The following is a 26,007-nucleotide window of genomic DNA, read 5'->3' as shown; positions in this document are numbered from 1 at the left end:
GTAGATGTTTGGATAAAAAAAAGAAGCTTGTTTAAATAAGGGAATGTCCTTATTCAACTGATCTACTCATTTAAGACAAACAATTACCATAAAACTAATTCTCAAAATTATGTTTTATTTAATTATTGAATTGGGTTAGTACTGTCCTTTGACTCATTAGTCCACATACACACACGCACACCTACACAAATAAATATATATACATACATAGAATCTAAAAAATACTCTTACTGACAAGATGGAGATGACACTAATTTATGCATATATCAGGGCAATTTCAATTTCTGTATTTTAATAGTTTATCTCTGACATTTGCAAACTAAGAGCTTCATTTACAGACTGTACTTGTAGATGAGTTCCCAGACTACAAATGTTTAAATGTCTTTTTAAACTGAGTGTGCACGAATGATTTTTATCAGAAGCATTATGTAAAATAGTTACTATTATCTTTTAAGTAGTATCAGGCTGGACTGTTGGAATTTACTAGGAACTACCCACAGATACCTTCTCTTAAAGATACTGATCGGGGAACTCCAAATATTCTTGCTATGCATACCCTAAAAAGACTCTTGAAAAATGAGTCAACCTTTGCAGATTTTAAAATCTGCATTCAAAATGTACTTTTCATTCTTAAATGATTGAAAATAATATAACTTGAGGGACACTGTAAATATTGATATTTTAAAACTAAGATATATGTTTATGCCTGAAAAATCTTATTGATCACCTATTATACTTTTCTTAAATAGTATGTATATACAATGAGTGGTTTTTTTTTCTGTTACTATAAGTCATAAATGTAAAAAAACAAACCTTTTCAATTGAGGTATTGTTACAATTATTAATGTGCAATTGACCAAAACAATATATGTATATTATAAAATTTGATAAACATAAAAATAAAAATTTATTGAAAATACATCTCTTAATAAGATGGATGAGTATTTAACAATTTATACACTTTCAGAAGAATATAAATTATTTCTAGAATTTGAAAGGTTTCAGCATCAATTCTATCCCTAATTTTTGTCTGTATAGATGTAAATGATGAAAAATCTTATTCAAATAAATGAGTAGAAGGAAACGGAAGGAACTGTATTATAGTAGCATTGCTTAATCCTTTGTGCTCCTGCTATGGCATATGCTAAAAGTACATAATGACTGTTTACCAAAATGTATTTTTAATGATCTATCAGTTGACAACTTATCAGGTCTTCTCTTCGGGTTCAGTTGAAAGCAAAGAGTTAGCAACCACTCTTCTTGCAAAAAGCTGTGTTGCCCTGTCATAAAAGTCATTCATGCTTCTTTTGTTTGAAGCCTTAGTAAGATCAGAGTTGGATGAAAGGTAAGCCTCTTTTTTTCTTAAATTGGGAGAAGTGGTTAGAAAGGGGAAGTGGTTAGAAAGGAGAAACAGCCTGAGGTCTTGACTACAGACGTCTTTTTTTTTTTTTTCCCCAGGCAATTCAGTTTTCAGGAAGAGTACAAAATAAAGTAGAAGATCTAGAAATAAATTCCCTTAAAACTATCTGTGCCTACTCCTTGGAATGCCTTCATGTACCCCCAGGTTACTCCACTGTGAGAAATTCTGAATCATTACCTATGATAAGAAATATAAACTGGCACATCAGAATCACCCGATAACTTGTTTGTCCACTTCCTCAGTTGTATCTCACAGCTAAATAGTTATCTGTTAAACCAAGAGAAGTTGCAGTTCTGGGAGAAATAACCTTATTGGTATTTGTGCCTAAATATAATTCTGAACTCCCTCTTTTCTACCTTCTAGGCTTTGAGTTCATTTATTTCAGCAGCAAAAGATGTCAGGAGCAAGAGGCAGTCCCACATAGTGTAGATTCATTGAATAGGGGAGCCAAACTGTGATTTAGAAACAACATTGCCAGTAATATCTGATTAGCCTTGGGCAAGTTCCTCAACCTTTCTGAATCTGTTTCTTCACAATGATTCCCAGTCTGGCTGCACCTTCGACTCACACAGAGATCATTAAAGAAATACTGATGTCCAAGCATAGCCCCCAGGAATATGGATTTGATTCTCTGCTTAATTCTAATGTGAAGGCAAAACTGGAAAAGTCAAAGTTAGGATCATTATCCATACAGTCTTTCAACAAATATATAATAAGTGCCTGTCATGAGCAGTGTTGCAAGTTCTCTGTGTTAAAATATCTACATATTATTTTCTAAAGAAAAATTGAATGCTACTTGAATAAAATAAATGATACATTTGAGCTTATCAGTGTTGAAAATCCTTTGTTCAAAAATGATGCAAAGTAGAGAGGGCAATTTAGTCTACAAAAGCTTCTTTTTTAAAAACTGAATAAATAGCACAGGCACATCCAAAAAGTGTATAGCATGGAGAAATTCAATAATGTGAATTTCTCTGGGGGCACAGAGACACCCCCAAATTTGTGTTATCATGTTGCAACATGGTCTTAGTTCCACATTTCATGTAGCAGAATGTATCCCTTCATTCTGAGATCCAGAAGGACAAAAGGGTTGCACAGTTACCCTTTTTCTGCCTCTCACAGATCTCAAGAAGCAATAATAAACAATTAATTCTACCCAGGATACCAATGAAAATCTATTTTCTTTTCTTTTTCCCAAAGAAAAACCTCAGAAGGAAAGTAAACTGACCTTTTAAATGAACAAGATCTGACATGATTGAGCTAACCCAAGAAAGAAAATTCCCCTCTGAGGTGAATAATTTTTTAATTAAAAGGTGAAATCTGACACATCACACTGGTTTTGTTATCATTGCTGTTTTCTTCCATTACTCTCACACTCATAACAAAAAAAAGAATGTATTATATATGACTGTGTTTTATAGATGCATGTATTCTACTCTATCCATTTCAGTCCATTTTTTCTTAATGCATTTGTCCTGTCACTTTTACTCACTGTAATTCAATTTTGTTAGGAAATTTAACTCGCTGTTTTATGCTTTATATATTTCACCTGATGCAAAATGGACTACCTGATTGATTCTGCATTTTTAGTTCATCTTTTGATTTATAGGTAAAGATCAACAATTAACTTTAAGCATTAAGCTAAAAAAAATCTTAGCCAGAAGGATTGCTTCCTGAAAATGACTTATTTTGTATTTTTCTTAAATATAAGAAAATGCCCTGGTAAGAATAATCAACAATTTTCATTCTAGTTTTCCATTTGATTTGAACATGTAAATTATTTCAGGATGGTGGATGATACATAAATATCTACAGCTTGAAATATGTGCATTGGGGAGGTTTTGTTGAATGCTAGATTGTTGTTTTGCTATAGTTTATTTATGTTAGTTATTAGCTTGATATTGGAAAGTAACTAAAATTTGAATATATGATATTTTTGCTTCTGAAACAAATATAGCGATTGAAAATGGACCTTTTATGAATGTTTAGTGGGGCAATTTCTGGCAGGTGAGGAAGAGAGTAAAGAAGATTCATTGTATAAAAGCAAAGCGAATACACATAAACTTGTAATAGAACAGAACATATCAGCAGATTTGGTTCTCAGAATGACTCTTACATTTTAATTAATGACTATGTAAAAAGAATTAGCACTATGAACTTTCTTTTTCAAAATTTAAAGTTTTTTAAAATAAAGAAGTTTACATTTTAGCATCAACTGACCAAAGCATAAGGGGCCATGCAAGAAAAAAATAATCTGAAGATCTTTCGTAAAAAGATCATCTCCTTGCTTTTCAACCTTCACACTTCCGAGACAGGGGATATAAATGTTTATATCATCTCTTTTTCTAAAATAAATCATTTCTGATTTAGCATCTTTTACAGAAGAGCCCACTGCAAATGTCAATTTTTATAATTGACCAGACCATACTTGTGGGAAAAATGAAGGGACAAGAGTAGGAATGTCATTCAGGGTCACTAAATACATTTCTATCACAGGAAAGCATTACATCTTTTGCATTTTATTTCTTCAAGCCATTCCCTTCCAACATCTCATACCCCTGTCTCCCCAGAAAGTTGGAGTCACAGATAACACAGCTGGGAAAACTTTCTTTATGAAAAGATTAACACACATTTTAAAAAGAGATACATATGTCAAAATTATTCCAGAACACTGTTCTCGGAAGGGCAGTAAATGCAACCAAGTTAGTTTCTGCTATTAAAACAAAATATGAAGCTCATGGGGAAATTTAATCACAATATGCTGTCTATGAATTAAAAATTCACTTACTATAAAGCCTCCAAGAAACAAAGAAAACTTTTTTTAAAAATAGAAGAAAATGTGCAACTTTTGAAACCCTAAACTATTTTTTTTTTTTTTTTTTGACACGGAGTCTCGCTCTGTCGCCCAGGCTGGAGTGCAGTGGCACGATCTCAGCTCACTGCAAGCTCTGCCTCCTGGGTTCACGCCATTCTCCTGCCTCAGTCTCCCGAGTAGCTGGGACTACAGGAGCCCGCCACCACGCCCGGCTAATGTTTTGTATTTTTAGTAGAGACGGGGTTTCACCATGTTAGCCAGGATGGTCTCGATCTCCTGATCTCGTGATCCGCCTGCCTCGACCTCCCAAAGTGCTGGGATTACAGGCGTGAGCCACCGTGCCCGGCCTAAACTAATTTTTTAAACCAAAACCAGAATTATTATTCTTTTTTCTTTTTAGCTTTCAATCAAACACAATCCAATTCCTGAAGAAAAGATGGGAAAACGGTATAAACCAGAGTACGAACACGATGTTTAAATCTAAGTTTGCCACAAAATGTAAATGTATTTCAGTAATGTTCTATAGGGTTCGTAAGCAATTGAAAAGTTGTTATTTCTTTTACAATTGCAACATAATAAATATTACAATCATATACCTTTCTGGTAGTGATATAGAATTTTTTACCTGGTGACAAATAGTTCTGCCAAAAGACAGATAAAGTAAATCAAATGCAGGCATAACATCTATATTATGTAAATGTGTGTAGTTATTACTAGTGGAGATTAACATGATTTATTGTGCTTACGGGTCATTTTTTTGACCTTTATAGTAAAATGCCATTTCATATCTTTTTACATATTGTTATTATTAATCTCCATTAGTCATATATTTTTGGAAATACCTTCTCTAAATCTATTATATATTTTAAAATGTGGCTTATTATTTATTTTGCTCTATGGAAGCTTTAAATTATCAGTTAATTCAGTCTGCCAATTTTATGTTTTAAGTCTTCCAGGCTTCCTGACTTACCAAAAATGTGTCTCCTGTAAAGCTTATAAAGTCCTACATTTTCCTTTATTGTTTATATGAGTTTATATTTCTAGTTAGCTCCTTAATCTACTAGGACTGTTTTTTGATCAACAGTTAAAGTCATAGGTACATGAATAGTCAATTACGAGACACTATTTATTAAGTAAAACAGGCTATCCACACAGAACTGAAATATCCTATCTTATTTGGATGTTTTCCTAGATTCTCACTTTTAAACCACTAACCCATTTCTGTAGCCTTACGCCAGTACACTATGGTTTTGATCACAATTACTTCAAAGTATAGCAGAAATCTGGAAGTGTAAGTTGCTGCCATAATATGCTTCATATTAATAAAGTTATTTCCAATTTATACACACACACACACACACACACACACACACAATTTCCTTCTATATAAACTTTAAATTACATCCTCACCTATTTCGTTTGAAATTATATTGCCCCCAAACACGTCAAAAGCATTCTGATTAGAACTGTATTAAATTCAAATGTTAATTTGGCAGGTATTGCAAGTTTAATGACAATAAATCTTAAATCCTAAAACAAAGTATGTCTCTATGTAGTCAGTTTTCGCTTTGTGTTCTTATGTATATTTTTATGCTTTTCACCTATAGGGTCTACAATTTTTTTTAACTTTATTCCTCCTTAATTTATACATTGTCATCAGCGTGAATGAACATATTTCCATTTGCATTTATAGTCATTAATATGAATAAACTCTATTGAGCTTTTTATATTGTATGTATTCATGACGTATTTTTTAAATTATTTCACAGATTTAATGAGTCTCCTGAGTTTTCTCAGTGCACAATAATCCTATTTAACAATACTTTTTCTTCTTAAAAAATATTTGTTTCTTTTTTCCTTTTGAGGTTATCATGATTATTATCATTATTTTAGAGGTGGAGGTCTTGCTACTTTTGATTTATTTCATGAGCTAGACCAAGCAAAGCAAATTTGAAAACTTTGAAAAATAAAAATTTGGTAATTTTCAATGTTGACAATAGTGCTTCTTTACAAGGGTGTCAGCAAACTACACAAAAAAGAAAACTTTGTTTTGCAAACTTTGTATTTATAAAATTTTATTGAAAGCACAGGCACACTCACTAATTTAAGTATTGTCCATAGCTGGTTTCAATGCCACAACTGCAGAATCAAGTAAATACTACAGAGACTATTTGGTCCACAAAACTTAAACTATTTACTATCTGCCCCATTACAGAAGAAAAAATGCAGATCTCTCTTCATCCTTCTCCTTCCTTCTACTATGCAGCAGGCATACTTCTAGGATTTTTTTTCCCTATATAATCACAAATTATTTCCCCAAAGTTACTAGGAAGTAGATGGGACTTTCTAGCCCCATTTTACATTTGATAAAGCTGAGGCATGAATAAGCTAAGTCACTTGCCAAAGGTCACTTGACTGGTAAATATTGTCAGTCAAATTTTGACCCCGAAAGCCTAACTATGAGTTCATACTTGTGCAGTAGAACCCTTTCATCTTTGGTCTCATAGCACTTATCATACTATATTGTTTTGTTACATGTTTAATAGCCGGTAGCTATATGTAAACATACCAGCTTTCTTAAATGTTACTTCCTCATAAAGACCTCCCTCTAGACCAGTGGTTGTCAACTAGGGATGATTTTGCTCTGCAAGGGACATTTGGAAATGTCTGGGACAAATGTGTGATTAAAGAAGAGAGTACTATTGGCATCTAATGGGCAGAGGTCATTTGTGATGCCAAACGTCCTATAGTGCACAGGGCAGTCCACCACAACAAAGATGTACTTGACTCAAAACGTCAGAGATTGAGAAACATAGCCGTAGATCAATTGTCATCTTCTGAACTTTGAAGTTTACACATGCAACTAATTGTACAGTTATTTAGCATCTGTACACTCATTCACTGCTTTCACTACTAGACTGAAAAACTCCATCAGAGACCACATATGTTTTGTGCAGTGCTATACCTCCTGTGCCTTCTGCAGTAAGTGACACAGTAGACACTCATTAAGCATAAGCTTAGTAAGTGAATAGTGGACAACTTAAAGTTTTATAGTGTAAACGTGGTACTGTCAAGAGTCTCTGTGTTTAATAAACATTGCTGTCATAGTCTAGCTAACCATATTTAAAATAATTTTTATATATGTATGTGTATGTATATATATATACACATATATATTTCACCACAAGATTTTTATGGTGGTGCTTTTATGCACAGTTATAAGTTCTTTAAGAGATATTTTCTATCATTAAAAAATAAATTTATGCCTATGAACTGAAGTATTTGTGAAAAAAGTTCAGCTGACGAGTAGGTTAGAACATTCGAAATCTTCAGGTTTTGATAGTTTTGTTTTACATAGGTGTTTACGATTTTTAACTGGCTCTTCAATGTTCTCTGAGTAGGTAGGGCTGGCTCTAGGCAAGCACCTGAAGTATAGAGTTAGCTTCAGGTCTGCCTTGCTTTTCTCACCTTTAGGATTTCCTGATATCTTTATCCTATTTTTATCAATCTCACCTTCGGCTCTGTATCTCTCTTGTTGGGAAATAAGACTCAGAATCACAGACTCTTAGAACACAACAGGACTTTAAGATCACCCCTCCTAATCACCCAACTGACACATACATTCCCATGTATAACTCCCAGGTCCCAATTTTTCATTATCTTGCCTATGATCAGGTATCATAAGTGCTAGAAAACACACTATTGAGGCACCAATTCCTGCTTTTGGAAGTTCTGATATTTAGATGGCTTTTTATTGGGTCAAATGTCACCCCCCACTTTAGCTTCTATCGAGAGACTGTGTACCTCTTGGAACTATTCAGCACAAGTTTAAATTTTTGTGTGCCTAACAGTCCTTCAAACATTTGAAGACAGCTGTCATCTCTTCTTCTTCCTGCTAAACTTCCCTAGATCTTTCATTACCTAGATGACACAGCATCGAGGCTTCTCAATCTATGAACAATTAACTAACTTCCAACTTTTCTCTGACTGGTTTAAAATCTCTTGTAAGATTTGACTGTTTATTCATTACATGAAGGAACAGTGAGAATAAGGGGATATGGTTCCCTCTACTATTTCCTCAATGCATATTTGTTGAATATTCTTTGCCAGGAGCTATGCTAGGTCCTGGGAACACAATTTTGAGCAAAATAGACAGATTCCTCTTCCTCTTGCTGCTTATGATAATACAATTGGCCCTCAGTATCCATGGGGAATTGGTTCTAGGATCCCCAAGAAAGCAAATCCACAAATGTTTAACTGACATATAAAATGATGTAATATTTCCATATAACCAATGCCCATCCTCCTATATTCTTTAAAACATCTCTAGATTACTTGTAATACCTAACACAATGTAAATGCTATATAAATACTCATTACATTGTATTGTTTAGGGAATAATGACAAGAAAAACATCTATACATCATCAGTACAGAGGTAAGCATTCATTATTTTTCTGCATATTTTTGATGCATGGCTGAATTCACAGATGTGGAATCCAAGAATATGAAGAGACCCTGTACCAGGTAAGAGGGACATTGATGGAAACATTATAGTTAAAACTGAGGTTACAGATATGACAAGTGTTGCCTGAAACTATGAGAGCATATAATAAGGGGGCCTATATTTAAAAGTATCATCTCACATAATCCTCCCAATGATCCAAAAATGTATTTTCACCTTAAATACCAGGAAGCAAAATTGCACAGGTATTCTTAACATGGATGCAGGGTTTGGGCCTCAAGAAGAATCCCTGGTTCCCTCATTCTATGAGGGAGGTACTATACTCAAGACTCAAAGACAAGTATGCATAGTCTTAACTCATAGTTCCTTCTGACACCATGCTTCCTACCACAGGCTAGGATTCAAAGTCAGCCATAAAGATCCAGAAATGAATAAAACATACATTTAGTTAAGGGGAGAAGGCTCAATTGCCCTCTAGGTTGCCAATATGAAATGAAAAAGAATGGCTAACCACATCTCTCAGCATTGTCAAAATAGCCATTGACCAGAGAGAGTATTGCAAAGACCCCCAATTCAATTCATACTTCATTTCTACCTATGTGGAATTGCTGCAGCCAGAAATTTAAATAAATATTACTTAGATTTAAGAGACATGTACCCAACTCTTAACAAATGGATGTCCTCAAATGTAAATATCCATTTAAAATATACAAGAATTACTGTGCTATAAAGTAAGAATTGCTATGTATCTTTTACTTTTGCTGTCCAGTGCCCTTGAGACTCTGGATATGTGATAACTGGCATGGCTACTTTGGAATATTTACTCATATATGTGAACCATAATGGCCTTAATGACTACAGATAAATCTTCTTTCATATTAATCAACTATCTTTCAAAATGCGTACCGCAGGCTGTTCTGGGAATAGAGCTAGATTTGAGCCATTAGCAAAGGTCTACAAAGTAAAATCACTTTTACTGGTTTTTTGTTTTTTTTTTTTTCTGATTAAACATGGATACTGTTTGGATATGTGTCCCCGCCCAAATCTCATCTTGAAATATAATTCCCAATGTTGGAGGTGGGGCCTGGTAGGAGGTAACTGGATCATGTGGGTGGATTTCTCATGAATGGTTTAACACCATCCTCTTGGTGCCATCCTCATGAAGATGAGTGAGTTCTCTGAGATCTGGCTGTTTAAATGTGTGTAGTACGTCATTCTGTCTCTCTTGCTCCTGCTCTAGCCAGGTGATGTGCCTGCTCCCATTTTGCCTTCTGCCGTGATTGGAAGCTTCCTGAAGCCTCCCCAGAAGGAGATGCTGCTATGTTTCTGGTACAGCCTGCAGAACTGTGAGCCAAGTAAGTGTCTTTTCTCATCCATTACCCATTCTCAGGTATTTCTTTATAGCAATGCAAGAACAGATTAATATAACACAACACACAGACACATGAATAAACTCATAATACACTAATTAAAACAATATTCTGAACATCATGAAAATATGCCAATGTAATTTTCTGTCTTTTGTGTATCCTTTCAGAGATTGGACGTTCTAACGCACCTCTTATATTTTGTGCATTAATTTAAAAAATAAAGGCTTTATGGCTTCACCTCTGCCTGTGTATTGATGGTGCTTTTAGTGTTTCACCTTTACTGTTCCGCTAACATATCCTCAATAAATCGATCCCAAGTGCCAGAAAGCAAATAACCCTTTATTTTTGCACATTTAGAATGTTTCCCCCAAAAAGGAGGGAGACAGCAGATATTAGAGAGTGCCTACCATGTGATGGTCAATCACAACAGGCCCTTCGATTAATATTTATTCATTTTGATATCAAAACTTGTTCTAGTCTGTGGTGGGGTCTTTAACCTGGCATCTGTGGATGAGGTTTAGGGAGGTCCCAGGATCCCAGGAATTATATTATATAATGTAAATACCTTTGCTTTGTGAGTCAGGTGTTACATTCCATTTTACAGTGGAAGATTATTGAGATCGAGCAACATACCCACATCATTGATAATTGGTAGACAGGGGGTTGTATAGCAGCCCTGTGTTACTTCAAGACACATGCTTGCTTCAACATGCCACACTGCCTTCTTACAGAGCTGTGAAGAAGTTGAAATCACAAAAGCTATTAAAGATCAATGCAGATAAACTTCATATTATGTAGCCTTTTTGTGAGCATAACCTTCAATTATCTCCAATAACCTTAACTACATACAAAACTATCATACATCAATGATGGATACATAATTAATCTCATTTGAACCAATTCTTTAAATAATTTCAACTGTTGACATAATTTTGAAAATAAACATTTTTTTTTTCAATTGAGGCATAATTTGCATATAAGAAAGTGCAAAAGTCTAAGTGTTTGGATGGATGTGCTTTGACAATTGAATGTATCTATGTATTCACCACCCGAACAAAATAGACAACATTTCTATTACCCAGAAAAAGTCACTAATGACTCTGTCCATTCAATTCCAACCCTCACCCAGAGGTAACCACTTTCTTAATTCCTGGGATCCTGGGACCTCAATTACTGAGTTTTGCTGTGCTTTAACTTCATGTAAATACCCATATTTGTGTCTATGACTTCTTGCTCAGCATAGTATTTTTGAGATTCATCCATATTGTTGCTTTTATCATTGGTTGTTCCTTTATTCACTGCCGAGTAAAATTCCATAAATGGTTTAACAGAGGCATCAGCTTTTTGTGAGGTAGTGAGGGAAGGAGGAGGGAATGATTGCATTTCATGTGATATGTAAATGGAAAGAAGCACCTAGCTACACAAAGAGAAAAGGAAGAGCATTCTAAGAACAGAGGAACATGTGCAAAGGCCCTGAGATGTTTTAGAAAGTGAAGAAGCACTAATATGATTATACTATATGGATTGAGAAAGATTGGCTTAAGAAGAAAATGGTAAAGGTAGAAATATCATATATATATCATGCTTTGTAATTCATTGTATTCAAAGCCATAATAAGGAGTTGGGTGTTCATCCTAATAAGATAAATCCATGAGGGCCTTAAGCACAGAAATGCCTTTATCTAGCTGACATTTTGAGAAGATCCATTTTGCTGTGGTGCAGGACTGAATAGGAAGAGAATAACAACCATAGTAAGAGAATGTGACCTATTCTGGCAAGAGGGCAGAGGTGACCTGGCCTAAGATGGGGGAGATGCAGAGGAAGAGAAGGCAAATTCAAAATAAATTTTTGGAAACAGAAGTTGCATTGCATTACTTGCTTATATATTAGACATAAAATGGGAGATAAATGATAGAATCATGTGGACTCTGCTTAACAATCAAGTAGATAAGAAGACACTAATGTGAAATAGATGAGGGCTGGGGAAGAGGAAAGATTTTAAATAAAATATCAAAGCTGCACGTATGGCAGTCAATGAATTGTGTGATATACTCAGGTGAACAAGTAGGTTTGGAATCAAGAGAAATCTGGGATGGAGAGACAGAGGAGTTATTCAACTAAAGATGGCATTTAAGTCCATACAAACGGATGCTATCAACTAGGAAGAGAGAGAAACCAGAAACTCTGGGATTGAAGGTATAGTCTCAAACAGTGGCATACATACCTCTGAGGAATTGAGAACAACACATTGGGACACAAAGGAAAACTGTTAATGCTTCTACTTGTGTTTGCATTTATATTTATTGATTTCTACTTTTGCATATGTTTACATGTTTAGTCATATTCATATATGATTTACAAATAAATGTACATTTTGGGGAAGAAATGTGCTTACAAGTTCTGTTTCAATGAGAAAGCAGTCTTGAAATTTTGAAGACCACTGCCTTAGAGGTCAAGAGGCGGAGGAGGAGCTAGCAGAAACAGCTGAAAAGAAGCAGCCAGTGAGCTTCAACAGAAGTTATTGTTTTAAGAAGAAAGGGAGTATTCTGTTGTTCCCTCTATCTGTGCAGTTGTGGGTAATGTGAACTCATAGTTTGTCTTGTGTGGTCCTGTTCCAAATGCCATACTTGCTGGAAATAGATTGTGGAGCATTGATAAGACAGTCTATAAGGCTAAGCATGTATAAGGTTGCCAAAGAAGTCATTTGTTACTATCTTCCCATTCATTTTCTCAAGTCTAGTTCTTCTGTTAGCCTGTGGTTAGGGTGTTTATTCTGAATGTGTCCCTGTGTCTTTAAAACTTCACATTTATATTTGACAGTATTCCATGAAATCATTAGGGTTCTTGTCAGGTTTCAAATATTACATAAACTATTTTGGAAAAAAATGTACATTTCAGGCACATTTCCAGTCCTAAACAATATAAATTATAGCCAAGTATGGCATTTAGCCATTAATGCTGTCTTTCACTTCAGTAATGTAAAGAAATAATAGGCTTATGACAACTTGGATAATACTTTTAAGCTTCTATATTATTGTTTCAGATACAAAAAAATATTTTACTTCACAGTGGTTCTACCTTAAAGAAAGAAAACCAGGCTCCAGATGTAAGCCTGTAACTTAGTTCTGAGTTTCTGACTTTTGCAAGCCATTTCATCACCTAACAACATAAACCATAAATAGTTAAACAAATGTAAGGCATTTATGTTATATATTCAAATGGCTATACCATGACAAAAGAACCTATTACTGAATATTTAGTTTGCTTCAGGCTTCACAATCATTATAGATTCCATGTTTAATATATATGTGCTGATTGAGTTGTCCTCGTTGTTTCTTATAAAATATCTCTGATGTTCAATATATTGATCATGTTGAAAGAAAAAGGGTTTAGATGAGCTATACACATACTTACATATTCTCAGGATCATGATAACACAAGACAGGTGACTTTGAATTTTAATGAACAAGTTGGAACCCTCTCCCAACATCTGGTTTTAAATGCTATTACTTTTAGTATGTATTCCTTATCTTAATAAGTATGATAAGCTTAAATATTAGCTTATCTTAGGGCTCCTCTGTTTTGTATTTTTATTTTTGTGGGTACACAGGAGTATATATTTGTAGGGTACATGAGATGTTTTGATGCAGAAACACAATGTGAAATAAGCACATCATGGATAATAGGGTATCTATCCTCTCAAACACTTAACCTCTATGTTACAAACAATCCAATCTCACTCCTTTAGTTATTTTTAAATGTACAATTAAGTTATTATTAACCATAATCATCCTGTTGTGCGATCAGATCAAATAGTATGTCTTATTTTCCCTGTAGAATTATTTGGAAATTTTCTGTTTACGTTTTCATGAGCTTTGAGATTTGGGGAAGAATTTCAGCATTTTTGACTTAAGATACAGTTGGTTCACTTAGCCCGGCAGTGAACTTTGGGGGGTCAATAGCATGCAAATATGTATTTAAATATTAAGCATTTTTATTTCCTTTAACATCAAAAATTTATTGGGCATTTAATCTTTTAACAGAAAATATCTCATGGTTTAATATGAAAAGTGGATGTTTTTCACATGTTATTTCTTTCAAATAATTTGCATTTATTTTTACTTATTTGAATTGGCAAATATAAGTTGTATATATCATGTATTATACAACATGTTGTATTGAAAAATGTGTCTATTGTGGAATAGCTAAAATGAGCTAATTAACATATGTATTACCTCACATACTATTTTTTGAGGTGAGAACACTTAAAATCGACTCTTAGTAATTTTCAATAATACATTGTTATTAATTATAGTCACTATGTTGTACAAAATATCTCATGAACTTATTTCTCCTATCTAAATGAAATTTTGTATCCTTTGACCAACACAGCCCTTTTTGTATCCTTTGATTTTAAAAAAGGCATTGTTTAATTTTAACATTGTCAAGACTTTAACGATACCAGGTCCTGGGAGTGTGAGACTGTGTTTCCCATATAGTCTCTTCAACATGAAAGGGGTTGTATGCATTTGAAATATAGTAGTTGATGAACATCTTTTAGATTTTTCAGTAGAATTAAAACTGGATAAAAATTCAGCACATATCAACTATATTCCAAAACTCAATAAAAGTGCCTAGGAGAAACATTTAGAAGGTTAAGAAAATTAAGAAAATGGATAAGGTAATTTTATTAAGAAAAATTATCCAAAACTTAGAAGTAAAACCAAAGATGACTGTGTGTGTTTCAACTTAATAGTAGCGTTATTTTCTAACAAACTCCTCACACCCTCAGAAGAGCTTAAATATTTTCAGAGTAAAGCAACTCTTACTGTTTACTATTAATTTGGGCCCACACATTACAACGCTATGAAGTTAAATGCAAATTTTAGAAAACTGATATGATGTAAATGACTTTTTACCCAGTAGAGGATATAGCCCCAAAGGCTATAGGGTATCAACCAGTTTAGTATCTTATTCACTAATCTTATTCCAGAATACTTTTTAAAAAATTCACTGATTATAGAAGCATTTGTTTCTTGTATTATCTTTTGAACCAGTTTTGTCTTCCTACTGGCTCTCCAATTACTGTGTTAAATAAAACCTACCACCATGTGTTCACTATGATTTACAGGAAAATTATGTTTCTTAATAAAATTTCACTTTGCTGATAGGTGGCGGGATTATGAATTTCCTTTGTACTTTTCTCTATTATTCAAAACATCCCCAGTATACTCTGAAAAAAATTAAACATTTAATTGGAAAAAATACATGCTATATGAAAATCTATTTAGCTTCATGTTGCCTTATGTATGCACGATCTTACATATCATACAAAAAAACCTAAGCCACTAAAGATAAAACAGTTTCACAATCAATACTGTTTTCCTTTTCTCTTCCATCAGCATCACAGTGATGTACAATAAGGAAATAAAGTAAACTTTAGAAATATGAAATGTGTATACGTATTGACATGTGCTTATTGTGAATGCGATGAGAAAGGCAAGTCAGGACAGTGAGAGTTAGGTTCATTACACTGCATTCTCACACTATAAATGAAAGAGTAGCAAGTATTGGCTAAAATTCAATAACTTCCACAGCCAAGATACATACTATAATTTGAACATTGATTCCCTTTGAGAACCTTTCTCCTCAGGCACCATCAAGACAGATATCAATAATTAGTAGTTCAGCTAGGGGTTGGACCACAAATATCAACTTGAGCAAACTACAGGACACCCTCCACATTTGCTTCAGCACTAACAGTTTTCAATACTCCCTGGTGGTCAAACTCACTTGTTTTCACCTTTGAAATGAGTTACTTTTCACTGAGTGCTGTCGGGTGCTGAGCCACTAGCAGAAGTGAGGATGTGCGGTCTGATGACTGACAGTTGCATGCCACTAAATATTGCCAATTCCACACATTTTTCCCCTTGCAAACTTTTGGGAAGGGGAGGGGTGTGAGCAGCTGCATATAAGGAGTGCCTATACTTTCTTTCTTTTTTTTTTTTTTTTTTTTTTTTGAGACAGTCTTACTCTGTCACCCAGGTTGGAGTCATGTGGTGCTATCGCAGCTCACTGCAACCTCTGCCTCCCAGGTTCAAGCAATCTTCCCTCCTCAACCTCCTGAGTAGCTGGGACTATAGGCGAGCACCACCACACAAGGTTCTTTTTTTTTTTTTTTAAATTTTTAAATTTTTAAATTTTTAGTAGAGGTGGGGTTTCACCCTGTTGACCAGGCTAGACTCAAACTACTGGCCTCAAGCAATACTCTCGCCTCAGCTTCCCAAAGTGCTGGAATTATAGGCTTGAACCACCATGGAGCACCTATAGTTTCTACCTCAAAAACAGCCCCCTACACCTTCCCACAGATTCTATTGTTGCTTTTGATACTGAACTTATTTTCATTGTAAAAGCCTGGAGAAAATTTAAGGCTGTTTACACATCTGTTTTCTAAATCAGCACGCCGACTGTGAACTCTGCACTTTTGAATTGGGATGAGAGAACGGAAAGGAAAAAGGTTGGGAGAAGAGCGGAGCTGGGAAAGAAAGGTGATCTCTAGTCCTTTCTCCTCACCTCCCTGCTCCAGCTCACTTTTCCAATCAGTTTTCATAATAAGCATTATTTATTCTCCTACAAAAGCATCAAAGTTTACTAATTATAAAAAAGCCAAGATACTGTATTAAATAGGGTAAGTTTGACTTTGTAAAGCAACACTATCAAAATATGTAATTTGTAATTTTCAAAATACACATATATGTAATTTGAAATTACATGTAATTTCATATTACACATGTGTGTAATACAACAATCACACATGTATCACATGTAACAATACATATATAGCATGTTACATATGTTGTGTGCATATGTACGTGCTATGTAACATGTCTCACATGTGTAATATGTATCAATTATACGTGAAACATATCAATTACATACGTGAAAACACATATGTAATCACACACATATATAATTTGAAATTTTCTAATAGCCACATTTTTAAAAGCAAAATGAAGTAGGTCAATTATATATTGTATTTAATCAAATATAATAGAACCATCATTTTAACATGCAATAAAGGAGCGTTTACTTCCTTTTTGGTTCTAAGTATTCAAACCCTGGCATGTGTGTCATACTCAGTGCCCATCTCAATTAGTACTAGCCACATTTTAAGAGTTCAGCATCTTATGTGACTAGTGAGCACTGAATTGGACATTGCAGCTCTAAAGAGAGACCTCACATTGTGATTTTTATTGTCAGGCAAATCTGAAAATTATTTCTCTGCTTGGATGAGGCACCAGGTCTCATTCCTTGCAAATACATCTCTCTCACTAACAAATCGTAGATTAGTTCAGTGTTGGTGTCATACTGTTATGAGCTCACAACACCTTTAGCATTCACACAAATAGGACACAGTTGTTCACCCCTTATCTGTAGGGGATACATTCCAAGACTCCCAGTGGATGTCTGAAACTGCAGATAGTACTGAGCCCCATATAAACTATATGTACTTAAGATACATTTTAATTTATAAATTTGGCACAGTTAAGAGATTAAAAATCATGAATAAGAATAGAACAATTATAACAATATATTATAATGAAAATCATGTGAATGTGATCTTTCTTTCTCTTAAAATATCTTATTGTACTGTACTCACCTATTTTCAGACAGCAGTTGAGCACGGGGAAAGCAACTGGGGAAAGCAAAACTGTGGATATTTTTTTCCACCATTGTGGAGATGTACATTAGTGACTACATCATTACCACCATCTGTGGTTTTCCTTTAAGGGTAGAACTATTTATATGCAAATTCAACCCCCCCCCCTCCCCCAACCAGGAGGCCATATTTAGATTACCTCCTGGAAAGTTACTTAACTCTTTGGAATTTGAATTTAAATAAAGAGTAGAATTCTTATTTCATTTTGGGTTTTGAGAACTATATCAAGAGCTTAATATCCTATGAATGAAATATTGATCATGCAAACACAGCCAAAGATTGTCTAGGGAAAATGCTGAAGGGAACTTTCCACATCCACTGTAGTTCTTCTTTCTTACCATTCCATGTATGGGCTGCCCACTTCTTATTCCCTGGCATCTGTCCTGTGCCCCTTTCTGATTGTAAGTACAGTCAACAATGATACAGGCAAAGTCATCCGCTTACCTGTTTAAGAGTCCAGTGCAATGATACAATTAGACTTCCAAATTCTCTTAAGTCAAAAGGTACAAATCCCTGAAAACTGCTGAACGAGTATTGAAGTGTTGGTAGTTATAGCTTATGATAGAATTTTTATTTTCAAAAGATAAATTTAATTCAGGGATATCATTATACATATATCCTTTTATTTCCTTTTTGGGAACTCTATAAGAAGCCATACTTGTTTCACTGCTGAATCTCTATTTCCTGGAATAATACTTGTCACACAGTAGGTCAACAAATATTTGATTAATTTACATATTGAGAGAATTGCTTGGCAAAACTCAACCCCCTCAAAGTTTATGCAGGCTAGCACTGTGCAGCAAGAGCTTAATATCTGATTTTGAGAGAGCTGAGAATGATATGCAAAACAGTATTAGATTCTTTCCTATATTTTTAGTTAGAGTAATGCTGACTCCTGAGTACTTTATGATCATAGTAAATCCATCTTAATCGCATTCACTGCTTTATTTTCTTTTTTCTTTTTTTTTTTTTTGAGACAGAGTCTCACTCTGCCGCCAGCCTGGAGTGCAGTGACACAACCTTGGCTCACTGCAACCTCTGTCTCTCCGTCTCTCAGGTTCAAACAATACTCCTGCCTCAGCCTCCCAAGTAGCTGGGACTCTAGGCATGCGTCACCATGCCTGGCTAAATTTCGTATTTTTAGTAGAGACGGGGTTTCACCATGTTGACCAGGATGGTCTTGATCTCTTGACCTCGTGATCTGCCTGCCTTGGCCTCCCAAAGTGCTGGGATTACAGGCATGAGCCACCGTGCCTGGCTCACTGCTTTATTTTCAAGCAGAAAACATATACAACACCTTCAGATGGATGCTAAAGTAGAAATAAACTATTTAAAAATGGTTGTCATGTGGAATGTCTGAGAAGAAAATAAGCATCACAGGATCACCAAATCTGTTAAATATCTGTCTCCAATCATGACTTGAAGTTGCACTCTTTCAAGTGTGCTAAACTGCAGTTTTCCTTTAAAGTTCTAACCATAATTATAATGTAAAAACCTAGGAAGTATACGGCAAACCGTAAGTATCCCTAAACAAACTTAAATCTTGAAAAGTGCCAATCTCATCCCCACATGCCTTTGCTCAAACACATTCTGCAACTGTGGTTTATAGACTAAAACACAGACTTATCTGTGTACCGTGTAATGTCCTTTGCAAAGTGTTCCCAACCTACCTGTCTAGCCCATGCTATCACCCTCCATCTGGGGACCTGGGCTCCCAAAGCTTTTGCCACTTAATATTGGTTGCCATTCTCCAAGCTGGCTTTTCCAGACTGAGGTCACCATCTCTTCTGTTTCTATAAAACTTTTTAAATGCAGTTATTATGGAATTGTAAAACTATTATGCTATACCATAACTTTGAGGTTTATGTATCTATCTCTCCCTGCACTAGACTGGCTTCCTTGAGTGTTGGAAATATGATTGATTCCTTATTCCCTCACATGAAGGTAAGCATCTGCCTCCCTGACTGAGGTAGGCACTGCCCAAGTAGTATTGTTTTCCTCAACGTTGAAACTCCTGGTCTGCAGCACTGTCCTGAAACTTAAGAAAACTATGCTGAATGAACCAAAGAAGGCTGATGTTCATGGAACAGTAATTTTAAGGAAAAGCAGTTTTGCCTGTAGGGAACCATGTCTTATGGTGGGGTTTTCTCTTGAGGGTATTCTGAAAGGGAGGCAATTACTAAATCCCTGGCTATGATCTTCAAAGGGCTTCTGCCCTGTGGAAACCAAGAGGCTTTCTTAGAGAACATCAGCCCTTGCTATACACAATCCAATGCTCATGCCCTCCATTTGAAAGCTGCTTGCTAAATTCTTCCATCACCTCAGTAACCTATGTCTGAGAGTGACATAGAATCCTCCAAATCTATATATCAAAAGGAGATTAACATAAGAGTAACAATGTAATTGAAGGCACTTCTTAATTTATAAAGCACCTTGTTATGACTACTGTTATTATCATCAACAACCCTAACATCATCTCTAATAACAACTCCTTTTAACATCCTTCTTTTAATACACTATGGGTCAAATTATACTTATATTAATGAATACATTACATCTCAACTTTATTGATGACAACATAAGTTTAATTAGAATTCTACTCATAACTAAGTAACATTTTATGAACAAAAGAAGTTTCATCTTCATCACTTAATATTTTTAAGGTCTCTTAGGAAGACCTTGTCCTGTAGTCAGTGGTATTATTCCTTTTATTAGTTTCCTCAATACTTATTAGGCAGAGCAATGACTTAATGTTTTTGGCTTAACATTTCTAACTTCTAGCTGATGAACAGTAAAAAAATATGGTGTTTAATCCCAGAGTTTTCATATATTAGCTTTATGATTTGGGATAAAGCATTTAAACTTTCCAAAATTTCTGTATAAGAGTTCTAAGGATACTTTTTCTACCTATCTTGCTGGGAGTATTTGAAAATCACATGAAGTCATATTCATGGTAATTTTTAAAACAGCATGCAAAAGCAAGGCACTAACCAACTTTAAAAATTATTGCAATTAAATAAATCTTGTATTACATCTTTCTATGCATATTTTTGTAAAGTTGATTTTGTACTGTTTTCCAAAAGTATTAATTTTCTGGACTGGCTTCTTAATTTTCTAAAACTTATGCTTCCTTACACTCACCGTATTACAACCTTGTGACACTCAACCAGAAATAACCCAACACACACATACATATACAACTGTATTAGTCCCTTCTTGCATTGCTATAAAGAAATACCTGAAACTGGGTACTTTACAAAGAAAAGGGGTTTTCTTTTGACTTATGGTTCTGCAGGCTGTACAGGAAGCATGCCACTGGCATCTACTTCTGGTGATGTAAGTGACATGGGCCTCAGGAATTTTACAACCATGGTGGAAGGCAAAGGGGAGCAGGAAAGAGGTGGGGGTTGAAATCTCATACTCTTTTAAACAACCAGATCTAGCATGAACTAACTTGTCACCAAAGGGATAATGTTAAGCCATTCATGAAGGATCCACCCACATGATCCAATGGCACCTACCAGGCACCGCCTCCAACATTGGAAATCACATTTCAATACGAGATTCAGAGGTGACAAACATCCAAACCATCTCTCTCTCTTCCTCTCTCTCTCTCTCACACACACATACACACACACACACACACACACACACGACCACTCGCAATTAAAACAAAAAATCTACGAAACATCTATTTGTGATGAATGCTGATATTTTATATTTTGTTTCATTAAAAAACAAAGGCCAGTGTTGATCCACAAATTGAGTTTATGATTCACAGTTTGGAAAACGAACACTAGCATGCTAGATTTAAAAAATGAAATAAACCAAAACAAAACCAACAATAAAATAAAAAAGGTCCTTAGCATTATTTTTTGCCACTTCTTTCCATGCATCCACATGCTTACCAAGAGCTCCTCTGATCTTGTCATTATCACACCACAAGTTTTTCTGACACCATCACTTTTCAACATTTTCTCATTTTCATGGGTTTACAATTCTCTCACTTATTTTCATATCGCCCTCTCTGTGAAGCTTTCCCAATTCTTCTAGCTAGTTACTCTTTGGGTTGCCTCTGCTCTGACTCACTCAATGGTGTACTGACCTTTATTATACCTATTAGATGCTATTTTTTATGGCTTAAATGTCCATTTGCTAATTATACCACTTAAATGCTTCAATTGTTTAAATGTCCATCAATTTCAGCAAACCTTGGATTCTTTGTGAATAGATTAGGATTATATCAATTTCAACATCCTGAGCACCTAGCACAGAGTCTGACACAGAGCAGCTCCAAAAGTAAAAGTTTGCTGAATAAATGTGTTGATTTTAAAGGTTAGGTGAAATGTAGAGAAGTGTCAAAGTACACAAGATATTCAGGTTTTCTAAGATAAAGGTAATCTTCCTGGTGTGATTCCATCCTGCACGGCTGTTCTCTTGAGCAGTGGTCGTTTATCTCTATCTGCCTTCTCTTCCACCTAAGTGTGTGCCGCACCCAATGGACGATTTGATGGACATGAGCCCCCTGAGGCCCCAGAACTATCTTTTTGGTTGTGAACTAAAGGCCAACAAAGATGATCACTTTTAGGTGGATAATGATGAAAATGAACAACAGTTATCTTTAAGAATGGTCAGTTTAGAGGCTGGTGCAAAGGATGAATTGCACATTGTTGAAACAGAGGCAATGAATTACGAAGGCAGTCCAATTAAAGTAACATTGGCAACTTTGAAAATGTCTGTACAGCCAACCGTTTCCCTTGGGGGCTTTGAAATAACACCATTAGTGGTCTTACGGTTGAACTGTGGTTCAGGGCCAGTGCATATTAGTGGACAGCATTTAGTAGCTGGGGAGGAGGATACAGAGTCAGAAGATGAAGAGGAGGAGGATGTGAAACTCGTAAGTATATCTGGAAAGCAATCTGTCCCTGGAGGTGGTAGCAAGGTTCCACAGAAAAAAGTAAAACTTGCTGCTGATGAAGATGATGATGATGATGATGATTTTGATGATGAGGAAACTGAAGAAAAAGCGCTAGTGAAGAAATCTATACAAGATACTCCAGCCAAAAATGCACAAAAGTCAAATCAGAATGGAAAAGACTCAAAACTATCAACACTAAGATCTAAAGGACAAGAATCCTTCAAAACAGGAGAAAACTCCTAAAGCACCCAAAGGACCTAGTTCTGTAGAAGACATTAAAGCAAAAATGCAAGCAACTATAGAAAAAGGTGGTTCTCTTCCTAAAGTGGAAGCCAGTTCATCAATTATGTGAAGAATTGCTTCCAGATGACTGACCAGGAGGCTATTCAAGATCTCTGGTAGTGGAGGAAGTCTCTTTAAGAAAATAGTTCAAACAATTTGTTAAAAATTTTCCAACTGATTTCATTTCTATAACAGTTGATATCTGTCTGTCTTTTTTGTAATGCAGAGTGAGAACTTTCCATGCCATGTTTGATAAATGTTGTCCAGATTCCATTGCCAAGAATGCGTTGTCCAAAATGCCTGTTTAGTTTTTAAAGATAGAACTTCACCCTTTGGTTGGTTTTAAGTACGTATGGAATGTTATGCTAGGACATGGTAGTAGTAGCAGTGGTCAGACATGGAATTGGTGGGTAGACAAAAATATACATGTAAAATAAAAGTATTTTAATAGAGTAAAAAAAAAGATAAAAAAGATAAAGGTAATCATATAAGAAGATTCATCTCTTGGGTGCAACAGCTAGGGTAGCCTACCAAGCCCTGTGTGGTAGTGGTCAGCATTACTGCTATGGTTTGAATGTTTTTCCCTCCAAAACTAATGTTGAAATGTAATTGTCATTGTGACAGTACTAAGGGGTGGGACCTTTAGGAGCTGATCAGGATTGAGGGCTCCACCCTCACAACTGGGTGTCGCTCCCTTATAAAAGTGGGAGTTCAGCCCACTTTTGATCTTTCTTGCCCTCTAATCATCCATCAAGTGATGACATATCAAGTAGGCTCTTGCCAGAGGCTGACACCTTAATGTTAGACCTCCTAGTCTCCAGAACTGTGAGCCAATACATGTTTGTTCATTATAAATTATTACCTAGTCTTAGGTGCTTTGTTACAGCAGTACAAAATGTATTAAGAGAGTTACCTACTTATCTTCTTTTCTGAACATCATTACAATTTTATTTCAAAATTTCTACTCTTAATGATATCCCAAGGAGACTATAAAAGATTTCAATAGTTCAGCCACTTTTCAATGAAATTATCTTGAGTGGTCACGTACTGGTTAAATTGCCCTGACCATTCTTTGAAAGATAGCGCTGGTTATGAGATTAAATTTGAAAGTTCCTATGAACTACCAGTTGAATGAATTTACTTAATATAACATGTATCTTAATCATATATTCATAAACCTCCATTAAACCAGGCTGCACAGTTTATTTTTTTAGCAACTGCATTGTTTTAAAGTTACAGTTATTTCAGCAATCCATTATTAGCATTTAAAAGTACATGCATTGTCCTTCTGTAAATACATACAACAGCCATACATTATAAAAAAATAGAAATTCAAGGATAAAATGTATGAAAATGTGTTATTTAAAATTAGCAGTAAAATTGGATTTTCAAATAAATCCATGTTAACTAGGATTTACAATACAATATAAGCCTGTACTATTAGTTGTAAAGCCAGGATTTTGAGAACTATGCTGCCACATTAAATTTATTCATTTTCACAGCCTGCAGACATTTTAATGTCTGAGTAGCAATAAGAACAAATTACCAAAAAAAAACTTTTAATACGGTATAATAAATTAAGACTGAATGGTAATGCAAACGTGGGTACAACAGGACAAAATTATGAATCTCATATAATGATCCAACAACACTTAGAGTGTGGAAACAACATTGGTATTCTAGGATATATGACCACAGTTGATCCTAATTGTTTTTCTCTTGTCAAATAGAAATTGCACATCAATCTCAAAGTATTACAAACTGTTCATTACATGCAAATGGTTATGTTCTGCAGACTCTCCAAGGGGATTCAACCTTCTTTACAAAAGGAGCCAGGCTAGAAGCAGAGTTTCTCTAATGACAGTATGTATCCATTAGAGTTCCTCGTTTATAAGCAACAGAGACTGCCTCTGATTCCCAAAGTCAGGTTTTCCCAAGTGAGACTAGGTATCCCAGAGGTGTGATGGAGGACTGTCAATTAGGGGGCAGGAAAAATAATAGGTGTAAAAACAACCCACCATTTGTCCTAGGCCAGATCCAGTACTTTCTGGAGTGTTTACTTACTGTACTTTGCTTTAGATGTTGTGCCTTAAGATGTTGAATTCATGAGACTGTGAGCTCATAAAGAGAAAAGAGGCTCTTAGTCAGCTCTGTATTCCTAGCAGCAAGCAGTATGTGCTTTGCACACAGTAGGAACACAATATATGTTTGTTACATGGGTTCTGGTATTTAACATATACTCCAATGGGTAAGAGAATGGCACCATCATATTGTTAAAGTACCAGACAATGTGAAAATTTTAAGTGCTGTGTACACAGAAAAGGTGAAGGAAGCTCAATGTAAGAGAGAATGTTTTGGCTATGAAAAGCAAGAAGGACAAACTTGGGGATCATTTGTCTCAGGTACTATAATAAAAGTATGATTTTTAAATTTATGTATTTATTCATTCTACATTTCATTTTACATTTTCAATATATCAATCAATTTTTCTATGTCCTGAGGTATATTGGTGATCAAGAAAGACCAAGTACCAAAACATTTTCATTCTAATGGAAAAGATAGGTAATAAACATGAAAACACATACTACAGTTTCAGCAAGTGAGTGTTACGAAGAAGGTTAAGCAGATCTCCCAGAAAGAGTTCAATTTTGTGTGTGTGCATGTGTGTGTATGTGTGTGTTTTCTTTAAGATGGGGGAGTTACAAAAGGCATATCTGTGAATATAAAATCAGAGCAAAAATATATATAAAGGGAAGTGTACAAAAATTCTGAAAGGGAGTAGATTGGGACATGGCGAGGAACTGGAGATAGGGTAGAGCCCTCTGGTAGAGAGAAAAGCAAATTTAAAGGTAGAAACAAGCATTCGAGGGAATAGTAAGAAGGTATGTGAGAAGAAAACACCAAGATCAATATAGCTGGAACATCCTCCTTGCAAAGTATTATTTCATGAAAATTACTTCTATTAACTTTAATCTTATATTTCATTAAATGACAATTTCTGCTTCTCATTGCTTCCAT

The 26,007-nt window shown here is 35.1% G+C and overlaps 1 protein-coding gene and 1 pseudogene across 1 annotated transcript in view; one reads left to right on the top strand and one right to left on the bottom strand.

Annotated features, from left to right (window-relative positions):
• LOC105555622 (dystrophin) overlaps nucleotides 1-26,007 on the bottom strand; it is a gene marked incomplete at its 3' end in the record, with an annotated part of 1,920,295 nt that overhangs the window by 854,722 nt on the left and 1,039,566 nt on the right. The gene's annotated exons all lie outside the window — the stretch shown is intronic.
• Nucleotides 22,288-23,135, top strand: LOC105555620 (annotated as a pseudogene).

This window comes from Mandrillus leucophaeus, unplaced genomic scaffold (genome assembly GCF_000951045.1).
Source record: "Mandrillus leucophaeus isolate KB7577 unplaced genomic scaffold, Mleu.le_1.0 Scaffold692, whole genome shotgun sequence".
Taxonomy (NCBI): domain Eukaryota; kingdom Metazoa; phylum Chordata; class Mammalia; order Primates; family Cercopithecidae; genus Mandrillus; species Mandrillus leucophaeus.
Note: the sequence above shows the minus strand (reverse complement) of the source record. Positions and strands in the feature narration are given on the sequence as shown.